Raw genomic sequence first — 12,449 nt, 5'->3', positions numbered from 1 at the left:
CTGTTTTAATCAAGTGGATAAAATACTGAATTCAGGACAGTGTTTATGTGCTACCATGTAAGCTAGCTATAGAAATTAGTTACTGTCTTTCGTGGAAAAACTAGAAAAGTATTTTAGACAATATTTAAACTCTTAATAGTTGTTTTTTTACATGTGTCTAAGGACAAATCTTGAGAGTCAGAGAAACAGACTTGATATAGACTAGAGCTTCCATTTGTTTTTATTTGGCTCGTAAGAGAAATACGTTTTTTTTATATCTTCTAATGTCTTTTTAATGTCAATTTATTACTGTACTTGTTTAGAGCTGAAGTCGTTACCTAAACATCTGCCAAGAGATGGCAGTGCAATGCTGCTCAGCGTGCTGGATGAGACGGTAGGAAAATCTAGTAGCTCTGACAATAGAGAGCCTGCTTCCCTGGCATTCTGCGTGCCTCTCCTAGAACAGACACACACATTTGTCAGCTTACTTCCTACATGCTGTGAGTTGAGAAAATAAGCAGAAGTTGAAACGATTGCCTGTTCATCTCTGGAAAGCTACACTTCCATCCTGCATGCAGAGTAGTTTTCTAAACTGTCGTGGTTTCTCAGTCTCTCTCCAAGAGAAATCCAAAGGCAGCTCTTAGGCTGACATTACTTCCAGCTTGGGTACAGCTGATGTAGATCCACTGGCAGTAGCAATGCAGCACTGATTTGTTAGCTGTGGAATAGTAAAAAAACAACAAACCCTCAAATATGAATCACATTGTATTTCTACTAGGTGCTGTGTATATGCAGTGAGGCAAGGCTTGTAGAAAGAGGTAATCTATTATTTGTCAGACTTCCAAGAAAGGACAAGCTTTCTGTTATGAAGCACTTCTTCAAATCTCTGTTATACATCCAGACGTTCTAGGCATACCAGAACACAGAGCTGGTAATACTGAAAAACTTCTTTTCTGTCTTCTGAATATCAAAGTGTTTCTTGGAAAAGATGGGTGGGAGATCAGAGGGAGTGCTCCCTTTCCCTATTCATACTGAATGGACTTAAGACAATGTCTGAGAGAGGCTTCTTTGTTTTGGTGGGTTGACCCTTTCTCCAGAGCTTTCTACTGTTCCAGGTGAAAGACCTGAAAGTCTTGAGGATGAGGCAGAAAAATGCAGTGATCGGCTTAATTTCCTTCCTCTCCAGATATCAGTGTATCTGGCCCTGTGATATAGGCTCACCTTGTGTGAGAAGCTGGTTTTCACCTGACCCACTTGTGCCTGCAATGCCTTGGCTCTTTTCCAGGCTTCCAAGGCTGATGATAATGAGCTCAAGTCTGTTTAAAACCATAAAATTCTGGTGTGTGTGTTGAGGTGTCAGGTTGGTTTCATTCCTTCTGAACTTGGCAAAAGGCTGTGTTTGGAGTAGGTTTACGTGGAGAATCTGCCATGTTTGGCTGCATGTGGGAGATGATGTTAAATGTCACATTCCTGGTTGCATCAAACTGCTTCTACAGCTAGGGCCCTACCTCAGATTAACCTTCTAGTGTTTCTAAAATACATAGTTTTGTAGTTCAGAGTATGAAAAATAAATAAAAAGCACTCTGAAGTGTTTTGTTGTGTTTGGTTTTTTTTTTTGGGGGGTTGTTTTTGTTTTTTAAATTATTTTTTATTATTATTATTTACTAAAGCACACTTAAGCCACTGTTAAGATTTTATCTTGGAGAGTGGAAGGGGAAGAGAACCCAAGTTACACTTGAGGTAGGCACTGCTGAACACTACTGCTTTCTGGGGGCAGAAACAACCTGCTTCTTATTGAATTATTCCCCCTTATACATTTACTGGGTTTTATTTTCCTTGTCAGTCTGAAGAGGCTCCCTCTATTCCCATAGGGTATTACTTCTCTAATCAATAACATTTTATCAGGACAATTTTCTAATATTCAGCCTAAATTTTCTTAATATAATCCAACACTGTTAGCTAATGTTTCCCTTACTGTAACAAGTATTTCATACTCTTATTCCAGTTTCCTAGCTTTTTTCTGATTTGTATTTTGCATGAAAACAAAGGTGTTTTTTTTACCTATTGCACGTCTTGTCTTTCTTTTAGTTTACTTTGCTCATTGGTCTAAAAGCTTTAGTAAATACTCCAATAATTCCAAAGATATTTTTCATTTGAAGAAAATGAAGGAATAACCTTTGTATTGTAATGAGTGAACAAAGTTTATAACCATTTGAAAAATAAACCTAAACTCAACTGTCCTTCATGGTGCTGGCATTGGTGTTAGTGTTAAAAAGGCATGACTGCAATCATGGTCTCAGTGGTTGTGTCTCAGTTCAGCTATATTGCAGATGGCTGGCAGGGAGTCCCAAAGTTGGTTCTTGGCCAACAAAATATAAAAGAGGGAAGCTAAACTCTGAACAAAAGTCCAGAGAGGACCAGACCTTCATCTGTGTCAGCAAAGCCAGTGGAGCTTCAATGTGCTGTGCTTTTTTTCTTTTAACTACATCAAGAGATCTTGGAGAACTTTACAAAAGAGGTGAGTGAAGGACTGGGACAATTGAAGGACAAATGACTCATCACAGATTGCCTAGGAGGGTGCAGCAGGGAACTTGGATCTTCTGGCCAAACTGTCACAGCTAGAGCAGAGCAATCAAGTTGGTGCCATGGTTCTCCTAACCCCTGCACATCAGCAATGCTGTTTCTCCACTCGGTGTCCTAGCCAACCACCAGTGAAGGCAGTGGGAGTCCTTCCATGGACATCAGCAGGCCTGATTTTGCAGAGAAGGGAACATAATCCTCAGCATTAAGCATCCTTTGAATTCTTGTGGTGTTCAGGGGTTTTTAGATCAAATATTGACTAAAGTCAATTTGCTTCTTGGAAATGAAGGAATGTGTCTAGCGCCAAAACCTGTGCTGAGGCTGTTTTGTGTTACCACATGGAAACCTGTGTACAATAGCCAAGCTGTGTGCCCACTCAGTCAAAATAAACTGTTGCTTAGTATTCAGAATCACCCCTGCTCAGGATTATCTACACATATGCCAGGATTGCCCATATGAATAATTTTGAGTGTGCAGGGTAGAAGAGAGAGAAGAAAGCCTTTTCTTAATAATGTCTGTACACTATTAGCTGAAATGTTTTGGATTATTTAGTAGTTGACTAGATTTTGAGCACTTACTTCAACAACCCATTAGTGTTCTCCTGGGTTTTAGCTGATACATTCACAAACCAGTGGTCACGGAATGCTAATGAATAAAGTGTACTATTATTAACATCACAAGTTTGTTAGCCAAATATTGAGAATTTTTTAAGGTTAAGGGAGGAAAAGTCATTCCTATTGGTAAGAAAACTGAATGCAATTACCAAGGCTTTTTGTCATCTGTCAGCATTGTATTTAAAATTTTTTGGGTTTGTTCTTCCCCCTCCCCTCCCTCTCACATCACTCTGAATAGTGCTTTGTGTTTATCACCTTCCATATATTCTCATGGAGTACCCTGCTCTGTACCTTGGAAGCATTTTATGCTACAAACTGTGACTTGTAGCATTAACTTGAGTTAACTTCTTGCTTTTGCTGCACTTCCTTGTTTACAGGGCTTCCATTATGAGTATATTCATCCATGTATTTATTTTCCATACATGCTCAGAATGTTTGGGGTTTCTCAGGGATCCGTCCTTCTCACTTCAACTTTTTACTGCAAACAGCAGTTAAAGGGTGAAAAAAAAATAATAAATGCCTTACTTGACCTAGTTACGGAAAGAAAGGCTGCAAAATGTACACTGGCAAAGATTCTCCTTGCTGGAACTATGTGTTTTCATTCCTGATTGGCTTTGTCTTTCCATCTGTTCATCTCATCTGCAGCTCTTCCACTGTCTCTCACCAAAGCCTGCTCAGAAGCTGGTAATTACTGGTACGTTTTATTGTGTGCCAGACTGTTTTGGGACTGGCTGCTGACTTGTTTCTCCTGTACTGATCTGCCTTTGTTCCCCTGACTCAGATCTGCTTCTCTCTGTTCCTCTCTCTGGCATAGACACTTTCCTTCCAGTGAAAATACTCTGACAAGTTGTTGTGGGTTTTTTAAAATTATTTTTGTTTGTTTGGGGGTTTTTTGTTTATTTTTTAGAAAGTAAAACTAGATTTTTTTTTTTTTTTTTTGCATAGAACCTGCTTTTTCATGTGGCATTTTATCTGAGTTTGCTCTCGCATTCTACCTTCACTGTATCATTTCAAAACTTGGTGTTTTCTGTACTTCTGTTACATAAACCTTAGTGTGATTTAGGTTGTTTTCTGTTATGGTTGAAATACTTTTTCTTTCATCACTGAATAATTATTTGAGCAGTCCTTTGAGCTGGGTATTTGAAATATTCCCCTCCCCAGATTTCTTTCCCCCCTTATTGTGAGAGCCAACTTGAGGGAGTTTCATGCTGGTATAAATGGAGAGCAGCTATACTGGTTTCTGCTGGGTTACACTGGATTACCTGCTATAGCAGAGATGGGAATCTGACTGCTGGCTTTCTCTTTACTAAATCCATCACAAGCTTGAAAACAGAAAACTGGTGGTATTGATTAGAGGCAGCTGCCCTTCAGTTCTGTTCTCACAGGGCTTTGTTTTGGTTTTTGAGTGAAGATGCTGGTGTTCTAGGCTTGGCCTGTTTTGAGGAGATGTTTTCAAAGTGACTCCAGGATATAAACACATACACAAGCTTCTGATTGTGAAATGCAGTTGAGCTTTTTTTGATGGCTTGCATTTCAATTCCAGTCACTGGAGAAGGGTGTTGATTGTGTTAAAGGATTTCAACTAAGTAGTTCATGTCCAAGATTCAGGTGTTTCTTTTTTTTTTTTTTTTTAAAGGAACAGCAGGAAAAAGGCTTCAAACTTCATACTGTGCCAATGTTTCCTTCCCTTTTCTTGTGTGCCCACTTTCTATTGTTTCCCAATGGCTTTGAAAACTTAGTTAAATTCTAGATAAATTTTTGTATCAGACTTGGCACACAGTGCTGTTAACAATACAAACAAAGCAGACAATCTGTTTAAGGCATGAGAAGGAGACAGAAAGCTTGGGCTGCAGTGGGGACTTCCTTTTTGCATTTCTACCATCCTATATAGCAAAACCCAGCAGTTTCAGATGGCTTCACGTCTGATATCCCTGGCCATTAGGCACAAATTAATCCCAGCTCTGCACTTCCTAATGCTGCCAGGCCCTGGGATCCCCGGGGCTCTTGGGAGGTCAGGCGGACCCGCGGTTCCTGGCTCCTGTGCTGGGCTCGGTTGCTGCTGCTGGATCGCAGGGTGCTCGGTCCGCATGGATCTCCTGCGGGGGAAGCAGCCGAGGAGTGGAGCCGGGCCAGCTCCTGCAGGGCTCTGCCCATTTGCACATTGCCTCGTGTTCCCTGCGCTGAAACGTTCTAGGGCTGCTTGCTGCCAAGGGAGATTCCACGTTTGGGATTTCTTCCCGAAGGAGATCTGCTGGCTGGGAAATACAGTACAGTAACAAGCAGCTCTTCTGAAGTATGACTATCTTAATAGTCTAAATTTTCTGTTTCTTAATATAATCCAACACTGTTAATGTCTCCCTTACTATAATAAATATTTCATATTCTTATTCCTTATTGCCTCCCTTACGCCTTTAAGTGTAGAGGGAAAATCACAGGCTGAAAACCTGCTGAGCAAAGTGTTCTCTAAATTGCCATTACAGTGGCTGTAGAGGAGGAAAAAAAAAAAAAGACCCTAAGGTGACCTACTGTTGTTTGTTTCCTGCTTGTACAACTCGCTGAAGCTGTCAGTCGTGTTGTGTGGCAGTAATAGCAACAGCAATGTCCCCTGCTTTTCATGGAAAAGCAGAGGAAGAACAAGAGAGTGAGTATGTAACAACAAAGTCAGGTCTTTCAAAGTGTGACCCTGGCTGTTTGTAAAACTTTCTCATGGACTTCCATTCTAAAGATGTTTCCTAACAAGTTGTACAGGTGTATTCAAGGGTAGAGGTGTTTGCATAGGTGTAAGTTACTAAAATGACTGAACAGAAAACTGTTAAAAAAGAAACTGTAAACTTTGATGAATACTGTAAAAATATAACCTATACTTGGGGGGGAAAGAAATAATCATACTTTCTTTGTGATAAGGTCTCTGAAAATTTTCTCAAATATATAAAAATATATATAGCAAGATATAAATGTATCAGTTCAAAGAAATGTGCGAATCTCTTCTGTCAAACACTATCTGAAGGCATTCTTTTTGTCTGCAGGCATTGTTTCTTGTGCATCCATGGTTACTTACTCTATCACAAAAGGAAAAAAACACTATCTGTTAGTAGGTATAGTGTTTTATCTCTGGCTAAAACTGTGCTATGGGTGAAACAGTTTTCCTGCATAATCTACCCTGGGAAATGGTGAATAACTAAACCAGAGCAAAAGTTAATTACCAAATACTTGGTAATGCCATTAAAAGCATGCCCAGGGGTGAGAAGAGGCTCATGAGATATGAAGGAGGTAAGAAGAGAGCACTTTTCAGTAGGATCATGTGTGTGAGGAGGAAGACAGCAGTTTATGTACATAGAATAAGAGAAGTCTAAAGACTGTAACTCAGTGATTATAACTGATATGCTGAAACCTTATTTAGTAAAAAAAAAAAAAAGTCAGATAAGCTGTTGTCTACAAAAACTGAGGCACCAATGTCCTGCATGATGTGCTCTGGGTATACCTACTTCTGAGTTTTCTTTGGATACATACCTCACCAAAGAGAACCACATGAAATAAAGTGTCAGGAGGGCTCTGACAGCCTTTCTGACCTCCCATATGGCCAGCTAGAATTTTAACAAGGAGCTTTGTGCTTTAACAGATGTTTTTATCCAACGTTACAGTCTGTGGCCACCTGAGACTGAATAGTCTACGGGGTTAGAGCAAAGCCCCCCCAAACCAGCAGTTCTTTCTCTTCTGTAACCTTTGAGTCATGACAAGCCGTATCACATGGGTGTGACAGCAGACATTCTTTTCACTGATGAGATGCTCTCTAGTCAGATTTCTCTACAATGAGACAAGGTATGTGCTTTATGAGCACTGAGCTGCAGTGAAATCCAGGCCAGCACTGAGGTCCTGCTGTGATGAGCACGCAGGGCTGGCCCCAGCCTCCAGCTTTGGGCTATATCAGCCTGCTGCCACCAGTGTCCCCTTGCTGCTGTCCTCACCGGCCGTGGATGCTGCTGTCATGGCAGCAGTGGTGCTCAGGGGCCAGGGTAGGTACTGCACGGGGAGCAGGGCTCCTGGAGCAGCCCAAGGGGCTGCTTTGGAAAGCTGGGCTGGGTGCATGCTGAGGGAAACCCTGTGCAGTAGGTGAGGAATTGATAATGCACGCCAAAAGCTAAGCAGCATGCCAGCAAAAATCAGTGGCATTCATGTTTTACAAGGCCAGTAGAGATTCACAGGAGGAATCTTGACTAAGAGGCTATCAACACAAGCTGTGAATATATTGCTATTCCTAGGAATACTGTCGTAACCAGACAACTTGTCTATAAAATTTTATCACTGCAGTACTTGAGTGTGCAGTTCTTATCAGTCTGCTGATACCTGATAATGGCCAGGCTGAAAACACATATTTGCTCTTGCTTTTTATATTCATGTCTGGTTTATTGCTGAAGGCGAAGGTCATGCACCATTGGTTCCTGGCAATGACTGTTTTAAAGAATGATAGTTCTCCAGCTTGCTGAAGGAGGGGTTTTGGGCCATCAGTGTCCGTTCCTTCTTTTGCCTTTTACACTCTTGACAGAAGATGGAATAGATTTATTATGTATGTGGTGAGCTGTTAACTTCAAGTGTTGGTGGTGGTTTGCACAAAGATGCCATATAGCATGCAGTATGTGCGATGGTTTTCCTGAACAGCTACTGGGAGTGTCTGAAAGAATCCTAATGTCCACTGAAGTATTTTTGAGTTTGCTCTGCCAGGCATCACGGTAGCACACAAAGGCAGCAAGCACCACCTTCTCTTTAAGGGAACACCTGTGCTGTTCGATTTGGTGCTGCTGAGGACACACATGAGGTGGCTTCAGGCTGGCCATGCAGGCCTTGCTGCAGCGCGGCCATGGTAACAGCAAGCTCAGGTCATGCCTGCCAGCATCTCAGCCAGCTTCAGCTCAGCATCCAGGAGCAGCCAAGCCAGCTGGTTTAAAATCAGCACAGTCTAGACATGGTCTAAATAACTGTGATGGGAGATCACATGCTGAGATGCCAGCTGCAATCCTGTGGGAAGATTTATGTGTTTAATGAAATTCAGATAATTTCACTTCCCTTGTACAACATTTTGGTGGCTTCTCTGTGGCTGTCAGCATCTTTGTTTTTACCGTGTTTAGCATCAGAAAAGTGTGGATATGGGCAAAAACTGGTCTGTGAGATACTTTGCTTAGGTTAAGTTCCTTCCTAATATACTTTCTAGTATGAGTTTGATTTAACTGCTTGAGAAAGATGCCTGGATACTGTTTGGCCTAGGTAAAAACAGCCCCATTCTGTCAGTTAGTCTGTATTTAATAAGCCTTGTGCTCAGAGTGTGTGTGTTTCATGGCATAGCAGAGGTGACCTAAGAGGCTTGTGGGTAGTAATTAATATTCCGTAATAATGAGTTTTCTCTAACTCTCCCTGCTGCTTTCCATCTGCCTTAGGTTTTTCACTAAGTTAAAATCAAGGATTTTTGTTAGATCAGAGTTCAAATTGTGCTTGTTGGCATAAAGGACAAACATTTGTAGCGTGATGAGACACGAGACCTGCTGGTGTGGTGAAGGGGTGTATGCTGCTGTTGCCTTTTCCAGGGAATGCCAAGGAACTAAGGCCCCTACTGAACATGAGCAGGAGTACTGACTTTACTCTGAAGTGTGGAGGTATGTCCTCATTCAGCCCATGGGCTCAGTAGCTGGTTGCGGTCTCAGCTTGGTGTATATTGGCAGACTTCGTGCAAGTCTCATTGGTCTCGTTGCTGCAGCTCCAGTTAGATGAGATGCTGAAATATCAAAGACACAGTGAAAAATCTGTAAACTCTACAGGGTGGTGCTGGTGTTGTGATACCAGGTGAAGCACAAAGCACTGGAGACAAGGAGGCTGGAACAGGCTGTCACTGTGGGCAGCATTCCCTGAGCTCTCATCTAAAGGCTGAGGGCTGTCAGAGCCTGAAAGCTGAGGAGAAAGAGACCTTGGGAAAAATGAGTTGTGGATTGCTCAGGTAGGAGTTTGCAGGAGACCTGGAAGACATGTTCATGTTAAGGGAGAGAGGGAATAAAAGGGAGAACTAATTTCAATGTCTGCCTGAAAACTGCTGTTTACTTTTACTAATATTTGTTTCATTTAAACTATTTACGACAAACAAGCAGATCTTGTAAGTGTTGCAAACAACAGATTTGTGCTCTTTGTAAGCATGTGTCTTCTTGAGTTGGAGTCAGCAAATTTGTTACTGAGGATCGTGTTATGCTGTGATGATAAGCAGGTCCTGTTGGGGTGTTTCAGAAGCTAAAATGCATAGTATCAAGAGTCCTTGTAATGTTCTTTTTGGGGTTATGGAATCCCTTTCTGTGTTTGTTAATTGCTTTAGTAAGGCTAGTTTACAGCTAAGCTTCAGTCTGAGCTTTAGACCATGTTTGATCCTCTCCTCCCTGGGGAGGCAAAGGGCAATATATGCCTGAAGCACTTTTTCAGCCTTTATTTCCTAGTCCTCAGGTTTTCTGTGGCTTATATGGAAACGCACATTGTGGAACATACAATAAAAATGAATTTTATTGTGATAATACATTCCTAGCACTCCAGATACCAAGGGAGGGATTATTAAGCTTGTTTTTCTTCATTGTTAACTAATCTCATCACCTTTTTAGCACTGTTATCTTAGGAGCATGAGGTAACTGTTGTTTTTATTAGTTACTGGCAGATGGTAACTGTGTAATGAATGTGGATGTAGTGGCAATCCAAAATCACAGGAGTTCAAGAGAGGATTTTTTATCTCTGGAGAGTGGAAATAGGCCTGCTCAACATCTGTGAGAGAAGTTTCTAAGAACCTTAGGAAATGCTTTTAGCCAAGAAACCATTGGATGATGAAAATTACAACTGTATTCTTCTGTATTTGGCACTGTAAGTGTGGGATGGCTCTTGAGTTCACTGGTGTTGAATGCACTACAGACAAGTAAGGGAAGAAAACTTGTTTTAATTCCTTGCATTAGTGAAATGTTTTACTGTGCAGAAAAGGACATAAATCTGAATGTGTTATTTGTAGCTCTCCTTTCTGTGAAGATCGGTGTTGATTCATGTCTATTTATGCTTCTATAAGACTGTTCATCTTAAATTCTGAGTCAACATTCTTTAGTGGCTAAGTTTGAGTTTTTACACACATGTGCAGCCCTAATATCAGGGGAGCTGCCATCCTTTGGAGGAGTGACATTGTCTGCAGCCTCTCTGTGCTTTGTATATGCTGCTAACGTGGTGTTTTCTCCTGATGTCTGGATTATCTTGAATGCTGTTTTGTGGCCTTGTTCTTTCAGAACAGGATATTGTGCCTGACAAATTCTGTGTGACGGAAGAATTGAACTCAATGGATCCTGGACTAGTTTCTGGTTAAGAAATATCTTTCTTTCTCAATAATAAAATTATTCTTGAACATTCTTCTGTGGCCTGTGTTTATGAACAAATAAACTTTTCAGGCTCCATTAAAATAGAATTAGATACTAATTACATTTGCTGTGTTTTTCCTCATAGGTGGTTGCCCACTAGCTGTTTTTTGCAAAAAACTATCCTCTTTCTGTTAGTAGGAGGCTCTAGTTAACACTACTTTTCTGTGAGATGAAGAAAGACATGTATTAGATCTGCTGCACAGTTTTTGTAAATTCAGTTGGATGAATTAAGGTGGAGGTGAGAATTTATCTTTCCAGTTTCTCTGTGGTTCACAGAAACTATGTATCCTTTCTTGAGAAGAGAAGGTTTAATTAAGTATAAAGATCAGTGTAAGTTTCCTTCAGAGTCGTAACTGAGGAGCTGCTCTGTACCTTGTCTCAAGTGGTAAGGCACAGCCTGGTTTTTCTTGGTATAATACTGATTTGCAGAAACTCTTCTGCACTTGTCCTGGCAAACATCTGCACTCCCTCTGTAGGAACAGGGAAGAAAAACTTGCCTTTTCCCTTCCTCAACCTATAATAATGTGTTTCCTACATGGAGACACAAAAAGGGTTGGGCCATGTAATTTGTGATTCCTTGGCCTTGTCCATATTGCTTTCCTTGCATCTTTCCCTGTATTTACCATCCACAGAAAACAAAATTGATTTTCCATGTGCTTGTCCAGGTTAGCTTCACTGCTTCAGAGCTTTCCTGCTTTACCCATTGTATCCTTCTCCTCTCTTTTGCTGTCATTTTCACTGTGGATTTCTCCTGGGCTAAGGAGCACTCTGCAGCCATACTTCCCACGAATTACAAGCATACAGCTTTTTTCCAGTCACTTGCTGTAATCAGGAAGAACACTCCATTTCCCTAAAGAATGGAAAGCTCAAATCCATTTTCAAAACATTTTTGGTAATGCTCAAAAATACAGTGTTGTTTGTGGGGGTCAGTATTATATTGTGGTTTGGGAGAGTTATGGTAACTAAATGCCAATTCCACTTCCAAGGATTTTCTCTGTATTGCTGGACACAGGTCACAGTAGATATTTTCTTTGTTTACAAAAAGATAATGTAGGGTTGCATTTACAGAGTGCAGTAAGGTACTTTGAGAAGAGCAGTGTGTGTTGCAAAGCAGCATTACAATATTTAATCGGGGTAATGGTTTTAAGCTGAAGAAGAGAGATTTAGGTTAGACATCAGGCATAAATTCTTCAGTGTAAGGGTGGTGAGACACTGGAACAGGCTGCCCAGAGATGTTATGGGGGCTCCATCCCTGGAGGTGTTCAAGGGCAGGTTGGATGGGGCTCTGAGCAGCCTGTTCTAGTGGAAGGTGTCCCTGCCTGTGCAGGAGGGTTGGAACTTGATGATCTTTAAGGTCCCTTCCAATTAAAAAAATTCTGTCATTCTGTGATTTAAAGAAGAAAGATGATAATCTTGAAAATACTCAGCTAGAAATATAATTGAAAATAAAAACTTAGCATGTAGGTTCAGATAAGAGAATTTTTGCTTAGTCTAGTGACTCCATTAGTTTAAAGACCATTTCCATGTACCCAGCAAAGATTATGCCCCCAGAGCAGATGTAGAGTTTGGAGTCCTGCTGAGGTGAATCATCTCTTCAGAGCTTGAGTTTGCTGGCAACAAAAAGAAGGAAACAGCTGGAGAAAGCTGAGAGAGGCTTTGGGGGGTAGGCTTCCTATAGATTATTCTTCTAATTGCTACAGTTGAGCACACAAGAATAAAGGCAGAGCCAGGAGGAGGCATATTTATGAAAAATGTGTCCTTTCTCTTAGCTGTTTGTTGGCCTTCTGGCTATTGTGCTGTTAGGGTTGAAGCTTTCCTTCTGAATTTTATCATTAAACACAAATAAGACCATTAATTCTTA

The sequence above is a fragment of the Apus apus genome, chromosome 9, assembly GCF_020740795.1.
Source record: "Apus apus isolate bApuApu2 chromosome 9, bApuApu2.pri.cur, whole genome shotgun sequence".
NCBI classification, from domain to species: domain Eukaryota; kingdom Metazoa; phylum Chordata; class Aves; order Apodiformes; family Apodidae; genus Apus; species Apus apus.
Note: the sequence above shows the minus strand (reverse complement) of the source record.